This window comes from Vidua macroura, chromosome 1 (assembly GCF_024509145.1).
Source record: "Vidua macroura isolate BioBank_ID:100142 chromosome 1, ASM2450914v1, whole genome shotgun sequence".
In the NCBI taxonomy this organism is placed as follows: Eukaryota; Metazoa; Chordata; class Aves; order Passeriformes; family Viduidae; genus Vidua; species Vidua macroura.
In genome coordinates, this window is record NC_071571.1 from 16,453,114 (window position 1) to 16,466,975 (window position 13,862).

The window sequence follows — 13,862 nt, forward strand, 5'->3', positions numbered from 1 at the left end:
GCTCTGCTACCAGCATGATTTGGCAGCGAGTGCAATGTGTGACACTTGACATGTCTGAGTGATTTGCAGTCCTCATGCTCCTCTTCACTTGGTCTTTCACAAACTACTTATGGAGAGCCTGTGAATCACTAATATGAGGCATTCCTGGCAGTGTTGAGACACATAAAATCTTGCATGGAAGCATGCTGTTGTAGCTGCAGAAGGAATAAATTTAGGGGATCTCTGAAAAAAAGGCAGACAAGCATGATTTTGAGTGCAACCTGGGACATATCCTTCACAGGTACATTAGGGATGGTTATTGAGTTCAGTGCTCAGGGTAATATATCAAAGTCTGATGTGTGGACCTACCTTACAATTCTCATTTTGTGCCATTTGTGAGCTGCCACTGTCCCTTGGTAACATTTCATTTGTATCCTCCTGCATTAGTTTTCTAGCAGTTGCTTCCAGTGCTGAACTATACCTCAGCCCAGCTTGAAGAGCACCTTCATTTTACTTGAGGGACAAAGGAGTCAGTTAAATTATGCAAGTGAAAAGCTGAAACTGGAACCAATTATACCTATTGCTCCCTCAAGGGTCTGAATCACAGCAGTGTATTTTACAGAATACTTTAAAAATGGTTCTCAAGAAAGTGGACCATAGTCTCATATGCATTATGAGTAAGTTCTGTCAGCTACCAGATCCAAGAGCATGTAATTTTAGCAAGGCTTACTTTTTGAAGTATGTAATCCAGTAGGGAGGAAAAATGAATTATTCAAAACCTAATAGTCATAATTATGAAGAACGAAATTAGCATTACAATTTCTCAGTCAAATCTACATGCTGATGAAGAATGGAAAGATGTTGTCCAAGAAGGGAAGAGTTTTTTGTGAGGAGCAACTTTCTACTGTTTACAGTAGAAAGGCTAATATTTCAAATAACATTTACTTAGAGGGTTTTTGAATGAAATAATGAAGGCTATTTGTGTCAAAATCAACAGCTCTGGAGAAAGAGAACTATTTGCTTACCATGAATATGGCAAAAACAGCAGCTGAAATTTGTTCACTTATGTAGGCCAATTCCTGTTCCTCAGCAAAAGCCCTTTGGGCAAAGGACTAGTTTGACACAAACAAGAATGCTTTTGAGAATAGAAGTTTCCTTGTGAGCTTCAGTTACACCCCTTAATAACTCGACTAGAAATACCCATTCATTTTACAGTTAGAGATTAAGTAATGGAATTATTTTTAACTATTATTAACAGCAGCTTCTTAGCCTAAGGATTAGGTAACAGATCCCATTTCAAATCTCTTTTGAGCTATTCAATTCAGGTATCTCAGGTCTTTCAGTGATCAATATTTCAACCTGTGTTTTTGTTTTCCTCCATGTTCTCCCACTTCACATATATTTAAAAAAAAAAAATAGATGGAGTAACAGGAGTATAAGATCTGTTTCATAAAATGCTCTTTGAAGAACAAAATATGATCATACTTCCAAAGACATTCAGCAGCATTTGACTTTGCATTGAAGTGTACAGCACTTATGAAGTCAAAACCCTTTACAGGTTTATATTTTTGTAGGTTCTAAAGCATAATGCAGTGCCATATTGTGTCTTAAGCCCCTCTTTTTTTTTTTTTCTCCAAGGCTACTATTCATCTCTTTGATGAAATTTTTAATAAAGTTCCATTTTCCTTACTGCCTTAAGGTATTATTCTTGTAGAGCCAGCAGATAGTTATAAGAGAATTGTTCAGATTCTGCATATTCTAGAAAGAACATTCTAAAAATCCCGTTCCCTTACAGAGTCATAAACTGAGCTTTGAAAAGTATGTAGTTTCATCTTGCAGCAATGACAAACTGTGTCTTATTATAAACATCAGAAGACAGCTTATAATAAATACTTAATCCTTTCCCTTCAGTAAAATACAGAATTTCTGGAGGTCGAATTGTGCTGTCGTTTACAGTGACATAAATTTGGAATTACTTGATTGATGTGGGAATATTTATGGTGTTACACATATTCATAATGTAAATGAGTAACAATTTGACTCTGAAAAATCAAACTGTGTCTGGTATATTTTTCCTGTTTTGACATTTGTGCTTCTTGTGTTCTCAGCTACTGCTGCTAAAGTTTTAGTAGCCTATCCCTGTGTAATTTGCCTCTTGGGAATAGCAAACAAAATACTGTGACTGTATCATATTAATGTGCTTATGCAATAGCATATTTATAGCCAGACAGCTCTTGTGATATTTTCTTTCCAGTATCTGGAAAGGGGAAAAAAATGAAACACTCTTACTTTATGCATGTTCTTTTAAAATTCTAGCAAAATAATTTTGTTATTCTTTCTAGCAAGTCTGAAAAATGACTTTGTGAAAATTTGATTATTTTAATGACATTTTTCATGAAACACCAGTATGCAGAGCTTGGAATATAACGGGCAAACATCTCAAGTACTTTCAGGCCTGTGTTTATCATTGTGGATATTTATCCAGGCAGAAAATATACCACTGTTTTGGTCAATGGCTTTCAACAACCTAATTCAACAAATAGGTGAATTACTGGAGTGAGCCCTCCAACAAGCTTTCAGAAGGATTTACGACTGAGTTTAATTGGGTGTCTCAACACAGGACCCACACTTCATTGCAAACCCCATAAGCACCCCGCTCTTTTGCTCTTTTACCAGTCATAGTAAAGATCAGACTTCTATAGAAATCAGTGTCAGCTAGTTCCAGTTATGAACCACGGATATTTTACTCTCATATTCAGATCACATTTGCAGCAAGACATTTCTAACAAAATTTATCTGGGAAGCTTTATTGAGAATGAAGTTTGACATTCAGGAGCTATTTCAGTTTATACTGTTAGGTCATTTCTGCTCAACTGAAATAAAGGTGTTGTCTTTGCTTCACAGTTTTGGGATGGTAAGGCCTGTCCAGTTCACTTAGATGGGGAAAAGTGAGGAAATCAGTATCTTAAGTGTTTTTTTACTTTTCTTTGCACTAAAGTATTCTGATCACTATAAAATGTGTTCAAATAATATCACTTAATAACAAAGCTTCTGTAAATGATAGGTTAATGAGAAAAGATAGCTGTCAGTTTTTGTTTCCAAAAAACTAGAAAAAATCAAAGAACTTGCTGAATAGATTTCTAAGTAAATTACTATTAGGTTTTAAAAATAACCCAAGAAATAGAAACAATTTAGCTATACAAAATGAAAATTATCTTTGAATCCACAGAAGTCTTTGAATACACCTAAAGAGAGGTGTTTAAAGGTCTGTTGCAGATAAAGACCGAAATGCAGCCGTAAAGTAAGAGGGGAGCTGGGTGGCCAGGTCACTGTGACAACAATTACATGGGAATCTGTCACACTGAATTACCTAACAGAGGGCAGAGGGCAGTTTTTGCAGGCATTATAAGTCTCCAGCCAAAGACGTACCTGTTAAGAGCCCAAGTCTTCAGTGTCATAGAGATTACTTTAACACATCCTGAAATCAAATATTAATACTACATTTTGCCATGCAAAGGAAACAGAACAGTAAAATATGTCCTGCATAGTATTAAAATGCCATGCAAAATATTAAAAATATCAGTTTTTAATCCTTATGCAGCCTTGTCTACTCGCTTACTAAGCTCCCTATTATCCTCCTGAAGGGTTGTCCAACAATCCTACGAACCTGTATAAATAGAAATCAAGCAGCTCTTGGATTTCTTTTATTTAGAATTGAATTCAACAATGTTTTCACTCCAGTGAATTCATTCTTTCACTGCTATGTCTTTCCAATATTTTAACATCTTTTTGAATCATTGATAGTACTATTAGGTACCTGTATTAATGTCAGAGGCAATAGAAGACTGAAGTATTGCCTTCTCCAAACTCAGTATTATCACTCTTATGTCCAGAATTCATTGGCCCTTTTGGATATTGAGGTGGGTGAAGGCCTCAAAGCACAGGATCTCCTTACCCTACTTGTAGTCGAGGTCGCCGTTATAAGTGTGTACTCTTAAAGCTGTTGTTTGGAGTGGTGGGAACAAGATTGGGTTGCAATCACTTTTGCTGTTTGTGAAGCTAGCTTATTAGATTGTTCTGTCATGCCAGTCTGTTATTTTAATTATTTGTCTCTGTGGGAATTTTATCAGCAATGATTTTATTGTTTTCTTGGAGGGTAATCAAAATAAGTTAACCAAAATAAGTTAACTCCAACAAGGAGTCAAGATCAATATACCCTTTATGACCACTTTTGCAGTCTATCAGCCTTTTTTTATTTAATATGCACCATAATGATTTTCTATTAAAATAATTATTTTAAAAAATTAATTGTAGTTTCTCAAAGTTTTATTAAGTTAGGTATTTTACAGAACATAATACTTTTCTACAACACATTTATCTATTCAATTTTTATTCTCACACCAAAGGATATTGAGTTATCCTGAAAACAGGTATACTTCTCCACACATTCCTATTGATTTGCATTAATTAAATGGTTCTTTAATTTTTTCTTAGTGGAATCTCCTGTTAGTTATTCTGCCATATACTTGGGATCAACATTAAGTTGATAGGACTATAATACCTATATGTCTCTTTTCAATATTGGCAGAACCTTTGCTTTCTTTCAATGCTCTGGAACTTCTCCAGTGTTTGAAAACTGTTTGAGAATGAATATTAACAGTCCATAACACTCTTTGCTGGCTCATTTAAAATTCTTGGATGTGATTAAACTCTATGTGCTTATTTAAGAAGATCTAATTTTAGAAGATGCAGATAACTAGATCTCTCTTGTTTTTCCTTTTAATGTAAATAAAAATATGGGTTTAAACACTGTGATTAAAGCTTTTGATTCATCATGTTCTCTATTCCAGAGTCTGTGTCATAATAAATGTACTGCAGACACTATTTACTCACTTTCTTTTTCAAAAAGATTTAAAATAGTTAAATATTTGGAGAATATATTTATGGTTTATAATAGAGGGAATGCAATGATGAACTATATATATGTATATTTGTACATACATGATAAAGTAGTGATGTTCTATATGAAATTGATGAGTACATTATGAGCTATTGGTAAAATCATAGAATCATAGAACAATTTGGGTTTTAAGAGACTTTAAATGTCATCTTGTCCAAACCCACTGCAATGAGCTGGCACATCTGCAACTAGATCAGGTTGCTCAGAGCCCCATCCAACCTATCTTCAATGTTTTCAAGGTTGGAGCAGCTACCAGCTCTCAGGGCAACCTATTCCCATGTTTCACCATTCTCATTATAAAAAATGTCTTCCAAATCTACCACCTTTTTGTTTAAAAACTACCCCTTGTCTATTGCAACAGGCCCTGATAAAATGTTTGTCCCTTTTAAGTACTGAAAGGCCACAACAAGGTCTCCCCAGAGCCTTCTCTTCTCCAGGCTGAACAACCCCAATTCTCTCAGCTTTTCCTAATAGGAGAGTTATTCCCTCTCTCTGATCATCTTTGTGGCCTCCTCCAGACCAGCTCTAATAGGTCCATGTATTTCCTTTCCAGTCAGGACCCCAGAGGATGCATTACTGCCCCCAGGGCCCTCCCATGGGTTAGGTGAGTTGTGCTGTAACTCACATGGTCGCACAAACATTCTGACCCCATTCCCACCACAGCTCCCCCTTCATTCTGCATAAAGAAATCCAAAATTGTGTATGAGACAGAGGAAGGAACAAAAGATATTCACAAATCAAAGACCAAACCACAGTAACCACAGCCCAAACATGTGTCTTTTGAAGATAAAATAGTAGTTGTGTCAACTTATGCACACATTCAAACTCAACATCCTGAGGATCCCATTGATTTTGTAAGAATAAAATTATGTCCTGTATACATTTATAAGTCCTTGGCTATCAGGAATTCTGGCCTTGTGGTTTATTCTCCTGCCACCTGCCATTCCCCTTATTTCTTGACTCAGATTTGCACTCACAGTAGGACTCACAGATATTTTCTAAGTCATTGTGAAAGAGGTTCATGGTTGCTGGATGCTGTCATCTGCATGACCAAAGCATCACTGTAATATATTTCATTAAAGAATGTGTGGCATAACTGGTATAGGAAATCAATGATAACAGAATAAATATTCACAAAAAATATAAAATTAATACATTTTTGACCACAGATATTGAAAATACTAAGCTATCTTACATGTATTGAAATGGGAAATTTGAAGGTACAAAGAAACAAGTTAAGCCCCCAAATCAATGGTTCTGGATATTTTACATTATTGAAAAGAGGTATTGAAAAGTGATTGGGAATGACTTGAGAAAACACATTTTAAATAGTTGTAGTAAAAGCAAGTGAAAGCTCATGCCTGTCCAAGGAAACAGCTCTGTGGTGGTGCTTCAGTCATTCCAATTGAACCTTCTTTACTTCTTCAGGTCTGCATCTTTTTCTCATGTCCCTCAAATTATGCGTTTTCTGGTGGGGCCCACCATATTCAGAGCAGTTTGCTAACACACTGCAGCTCTTTAAAATGCCCACCATGTGTGCACAAAATGTCTTCATTTAGCAGATTAGCTCACAGATCAGGCACTATTCAAAAGAGCAGGATGGTGCCAGAACAATGGTGTCAACTCACCCTGCAGCGTAACTGAACTCCCCCTTCAATCCATGGCTGGGAATGAAAAACAGATAGAACAAATTACAAATTGAATTTCAAACTTTACCCCATTTCAACTGACAGAGGCAAATTACATTTTAATGAAGTTACTAATTTTTAAAACCTCTTTCCACAAATTCAGGATGCATTCACACATTCCTTGCTAGCTACTTCCAAGAGGCTGAGGTGACCATCTCCTGCACCTACAGCTACTGATTGCTGCCTCTCTGATCTGCCTCTGAAACTGCTCTCCTTAATGCTCCTCTCCTTCCTGACAGAGTAAAGGAGGTACAGTCAAACAATTTAAAGGTGCTTACCAAGGTCCTGTTAAAGATTTGTCCTGGTGGGGCAGCGTGAGGATGGCCAAATCTTGGCCACAAAACCATTCCAGCACAAGCCTCTTGCATGGATGCAGTCTGAGCAAACCTCTGTGGTCATGGCACAGTTGGAATTGTGCCTAGGGTTAGTTACACTGCCCTGAAGAACCAGGCTCCCACACCTGAGCTGAAGCACTTTGGCAATACAGTAACAGGTATTTCTATCCTGCTGGAGCAGGATATTTATGAGGTAGACACATTTATCCATTCACCCCTGCACAAAACTCAGGTGTGTCCTAAACATCTGTATTAAGTAGATAGACAGGATTAATTCTTTCGTCATGTAACGTGGCCCTCCCTGTATAACAGATGTGGCAGTATGTTTTATAGTATTCAAATTTCTGTCCTTTCCTTTCTTCAAGCATGATATTGAGAAATGGTTGAGCAAAACCAAATAACTTTAAGCGGTAGGAGATGTGCTAAATTATTGTGGATTAATTATTGAGTAATATAATCAAATATCAAACCAGAAAATCAAAATGTCAGGAATAGTGAGAAGAAAGAAATTCATACCAACCCTCCAGCTAAAATCAGAGACTTATAGCTTCTGTGTCCTGATTTTAGCTTTCAGATTACTGATCCATATGAAAATAAACCCCCTTGTGACTAAGTCTCTTCCTACTAACCAATAGAAGGATGAGAAATATGAGATATATCAAATAGTGGTATATTGCTTTAATATATAACAATACATGCCAACTGAGGGCAAAACATATCCTATAATTACTTTGAAGTTTCTTACTCAAATTCAGAAAACAAATGATAGGAGAAATCTGCTTGGCAAGTGGAGGAGGGGGAAGAACACACAAAATCCAGCCTGCTATTGTGAGATTTCCCACATAAATTAAGGCATTAATTTGAAACTGATATAATAGTTTTGGTATTACTCTGCATATGAATAAGAATTACTTAGAATCCTAGAATTGTCAAGGTTGAAAAGACTTCTAATATCATCAAGTCCAACCATTAACCCAGCGCTACCATGTTCCCCACTGAAGTGCCCCATCCACATGTTTTTCCAACACTTCTCATAACAGTGATTCCACCAGTTCCTGGGCAGCCTTTTTCAATACTTAACCACCCTTTCAGTGAAGACATTTTTTCCTAATATCCAGTCTTAACTTCTCCTGGTGCAACTTGAGGCCATTTTTTCTCATCTTGTCACTTGTTACCTGGGAGAAGACACCAATCCCCACTTGGCTACAATCTCCTTTCAGGTAATTGTAGAGAGTTGCAAGGTCTCCCCTGAGCCTCCTTTCTCCAAGCTAAACAACCCCAACTCCCTCAACCGCTCCTTGTAAGACTTGTTCTCCAGCCCTTTCACCAGCTTTGTTGACCTTCTCTGGACATTTCCTTTTATTTGATTAAAACCTTTTATACAAAAATGGTTGTGCATTAGATAGTGTAATTTATACAGTTTGTTTTGTGAATAAGCACTAGCAATGGATTATACATAAATTGTTAGATTGTTGTTGTGACCCTTATTCCTAGGCACTTATAAATAAATATATTCCCCTGTGGCTTCACTAAACCTTTGAGAAGTACATTTCTATGCAAATCTGTGAAAAGTTATATGGCAGTGTCACCCTTAGCATTGCACAAGTTGTCCAGTACCATAGCGGCCTGTGGAACAGCCTCACAGCTGATGGATTGGAAGCTCCAGGACGTTTTCAGTAGGTACATTTAAAATTAGAGGGTATAAAAAGCTGGATGTAAAGGACAGAGGACAATTTTGCTATATTCAACATATGTACTGGATAGCCTCCTATTAGTATCTTAGTTATGCACTGATAACACACAATATTCACATTGTCCTTTGCTAACTCTTACTAATATTGCTTAAATGGAAAACCAAGTGATCCTCCAATCCAGAAAATGCAGCTGTCTGCCATGGACCAAGGGAATGCCTGGCAGCTGCCAGCCTCCAGCCTAACCCTGCTGTGTGATGGCCGGCACTGACCCTGCTGGAAGGTGGCAGGGTTGGGACTGGCTCACTGCTGCTTTAGCCAACGCCTCCTGGCTTTCAGCTGAACCGCGGCAACGGAACAGCGTCAGCGACAGGCTTGGGTTACAGGTTCATGCAGTTTATATCCACCACAGAACTGTAATGGGAAATCACTTTAGAGCAATTTTATTGTTCTAATAGACTATTATAGCAGGGGGCTATTGTAAATAAAGAGGTTAAATGAGGCTTTTTCAGTTATGAAGACACAATATCTTTGAATGAGGCACTGTATGTCAGATTTGCTGCTCTTTTCCTAATGCAGAACAAGAAAGCATTTGAATACTGAATTCTATTTTCTGAAATGAGATAAGGAACCTTTAGGCCACAAAATAAAAATAATTTAAAATTATATGTATTAGCCACTTGAGAAAAAATATTCAGCCCAACCTTTTTTACAAAATATTTTTTTTTCTTTCACTGGAAACCAAAGGAGTTTTCAAAAGAGTGCCTGTTTCAACAAGTTTTTTAGGATAACAAGGACCTGCCCCCTTTAGTGGCTTATATGATAATACCCAGCCAAGTATGACATCCATAAAATCATAAGAGATGATGGCACTCCTTTGGTGATTAACTAGCTGATACATTGTTTAAACTTGTTAACAGTTTGGTGTGTGGCCAACATAAGTACCAACATCAAGATTTGATTTTTCAGATCTACAGCAAATGACCTTTACACAGCAGGAGTAATTGGCAATGATTGTAGACTGTAGTCCATAGATTCCTGTGAATCTTTTGGCTATTGTGAGAAAACAAGAGAAAATAGAAAAGGTCCTGAGTACAAGTCCATATCCTGTGTGGGAAGTGTTTGTAGTGTTTTAGTGCTTTCCTCAGCCCACCTGTTCTCTGCTATGCTCAGACACCACATATCTAAACAATCTTCAATCTCACCATAGTTCCTCTTTACCTTTTCTTCCTCTTCTCCCCTTCCACACCTGTACATGCCCCTTCTATCTGGCCCTTGCAAGTGCCTCCACTATTTCTTCTCCCAGAATTCATCATACTGTTACATTCTAGATGCCAGGGAATATAATCCCTCTATGCCATTATCCATCACAGTGATACTGTATGAAAACCAAAAAAAAGGGCAGAGAAAATCCCTTGACCCTTTCAGTGCGCAGCGGAACATTATCAGCACAGTGCAGTTCCTCAGTGGATAAATTCTAGCTCTTATAAAATCTATTAAGAGTATGCAAATATATTAGTTCTAAAATCTGGGGATTCACCAAACATTGTCAGGTTTTTCAGGAAGAGCAGGAGGTATGGCCCTGAAACTACCTTCTACTAACTACCTTCCTCATTCAAAACAGAGAGCTCCTGGGGGTGTAACCTCTTGGCAGAAATGTTTGTAATGATGCTACAGAAAGCATTTCTTCTTTTTCCTGTCTCACACATTTCTTGGAGGGGAAAGATAAAGTCTGAAATAGAAATATGTGCTACTTGGTCTAAATTAAGACTGAGAAAGGTATAAATAACTAAAAGCAAAGCATTACAAGGAGAAACAACTGCAAATTTCACACACAGTATAGTGAGGGCTCTATAATACATCTTCCATGTACAACAACATCTTGATCTCTTTTTCAATCAGAACAGCATGAGGTTCTTTTTTTCCTTAGCATATAAGAAAAGATATCTAGTTGTGAGACATCTTTCAATTGATGTAAAAACCTAGAAAGGCTCTACCTTACATATTGAAGAAATTTTGAGAAGTACAGTCATGTCAGATACAGAATGAAGAGTCAGACATTTAAAGGGGAGTGATGGCATGCATAATTATCCACCTCACATTCAGAATTATTTTAAAGAATGTTAGAAATATTTTTAATCCTAAGTATGTATTTATTAAATGACACTGTTTAAAAAGTCTCCAACCCTTTAGGAAACACACCGGCCAGAAAGATACTGTGGAATTATTATGGTTATGACCAAATAAATTAAAACATTCATAGCTAATGGTGACAGCAAATAGTTGAGCACAGCAGGAAGCTGTCATCAGTATTTTACATATTCACTTCTAATTGTGCCTATGCATCATTAAGATTGTTCGCATTTGCATTCACTGTCCTCTGAACCAAGTCATTTTCCAGTGGCATATATTCACTTTCACTGCAGGTAACTTTCATTACTGGTAATTAAAGGACAATTTTTACCGCATTATGCTACAGGAAACAAGAAGCGGTTGCTGAGATTGATTAATATCTAAACTAAGTTTGAGATGTAATCAGTCTCAGAGGCACAAGAGATTATTCCTGTTAAGTAATGAAAAGTAACAGGAACGCCCCCACCCTCATTTGTTTCGAATAGCCAAAGCTTATCCTTTAAATTTTATTGGAATGCACTAGGTGGCCTGATTTATTTTTAAATGTTCCCAACACAGAATAGCCTCAGTCTATGTGTAATGACTTTTTACCCTCATTTCTGCACAGTCTGTGTTTGAGCTCTGAATGGGACAATACCAAGGAGGATGTCAATGTTATCTTAGTGTGGAAGTGATTTTCTAGTATAAAACTGCATCTTTAGGTTGCTGTGCATCCAGTCAGATCCCTTTTGCCTTCAGTGCTATTGAAGATGGTCCTTTTCAGACACTACTCAACCTTACAGACTCAGCATTGCTTTCAGTTGAAGCTTTACTGTTTCACTGGGAGCTGGAACAGACCCAAGAACTGTAATGTGTTTTCACTTGCTGAAAAAAAACCTATTATGTTGTCCCTTATTTTGCCATCCAAATACTGTGCTTGGTAATACTATCACTGCAAAATTGCTGTCAAATATTTATTTTTATTGGGGAAATAGTGCTCCTTCTGCAGTGGCATGATGTTATCATTTAATTATTTTTTCTTTTCTGCTTTGTGATGGAAAACTGCAATTCAATGAAGTATATATTTAAATGCAAAAGAGGCACACCAATTAATCAGTACAGAATACGAATGCTTTTAATCTGCATCAAAAAAAACGGTGGTGCTTAGAAAAACACCAATCTTTTAAATAGAAAGAACATAAAAGTAATTCCTATCCATGCTCAGATTTCCTCAAATGCAATGAAAAATTGCAATTGTGCAATTAGATTATCTTCACAATAATATATTCATTTAAAGCTTTGCATAATGCTAAGCACATTTTGATAAGCCTTTATTCTTTTTTTTAAGAATAAAAATGTACTAAAATAATTTTAATTGTTAAGAAAAAATCCACAGAGATAGCTCAAATGTTGGCTCTGAAACACAGATGTTTACTGTTTTCTGGTTTTTATTAATCCACTGTACCAAACACAGAAACTAAGTACTGAGGATAAGAAATAAATTAGTCTGGGTATATATAGGGTAAGTTAGGTATAGTCAGGAGTGTGAAGTAATCAATTCTGAGGTGTGGATAAACTAGGTGATAGCATAGTACAATCAACTCAATTATCTGGGATCATAGGAGACTGGGAACTGATAGAGAAGAGCAAAACACAGGTAGTGGAGCTGCTCCAAGGAACACCAGAAACACTTCAGTTCTGTGTGCAGTAGATGTAGTCCAAAAGAGCTTATTAACTCTGTATTCAGCACTAGGCAGTGGTCTCAAGGCATTGTTTGCAGTGTTGCATGAATTTGCAAAGCCATCTTAGGCTCTGCTTCTCAAGGAAGCAGTTACAGCTCTGCAAACCATGTCTGAGCCACTGAGTCTCATTAAACTCTATATGCATTCTCCCAGGAACATTCTTGGTTGTGCTATTCTCATAGCCTTTATCAAGCAGTGCAAAACAGAACAGAAATGGTGCTAAAAGTGTTTTCAGACTTCAAAACATTTTCCAAGACCTTAAGCAGTGTTTTTCTTCCTGTTAGGGATGCTCACTCCAAAGAGCTGAGCAAGTAGGACACTGATGATATGGGCCATCTACCCTTTCAGTGCCTGCTTTCAATTTAGAGTCACAGGAGATTTGTCTTTGGGTCTGTTATATTCCCTTTCACTGCTAATTATGCAAATATTACTTTTTCCTGGGCAAGGTGTCTCTTTGCTTTTGACCAGAAGCTCCATGTAGGGTGAAAAACCTTTCCCAGGAAAAAATTTATTTCATATAATATACGAATACCAAAGAAATTCTTCCATTTTAAAGGACTGCAATCCTCCAACAAACAGCTATTAACTCAGGAAATCCCAACCTACCCTCTAATGAGTATGCCAAACCTGCATGGGTCTATTCAAAAAGCTGACTTTCACTCCATGCCTACCCCTTGCAATAAGATGGCTCTTTTCATATTTAAATTACCTTTCCAAAGCCATAAAATAAAAGAATGAAAAAAAAATGCTAATAAAAAAGGATTACTGCCAGAAGCCCACCTCCTGCTTTAAGCGGCTGCTCTAAAGTCAGCCCTTCCTCAAAATGTTCTTATACAAAACAGTTTAGCTCCATTTGTTAGTGGTGTAAGAAGCAAGTCATCTTAGCATTTGTCACACAATAGCCATCTTTCCAGGTAGGTCTAGGAGAAGGAAATGGGCTGTCTGAGCTGGCTGCACCACCAGGGTCTAGATCCCCCATTTGCCCCATGGGCATTTTTGACAGTATTTTGAGGGATTAAGAAGATAAGCCTACCTTGTGATGGGCAGCTGGAAGTGACAGCATCAGAAGGGACCTAAATTGGGAGCTGGGAATGGAAAATAGGAGAGGAATTCCTTGATGCAGTAAAAGTGCAAAGGAAACATCAGGAGACAACCCGATGGCCAAAGGCTGAGCTGAGAAATATGCAAGAATGAAAAACAAAATTAAAGAGGCCAAAGGAACAAGGGATCCAGTGGAACTCGGGAGGAGAACAGCTGAGAGGACAGATAGAGAAAAGGGTAGCAGAGGTGACAGAAAAGGAGGATTGCTGACACCAGAGTGCTGCTGAGGAGCGAAGATAAGCATGCAGGAGGAT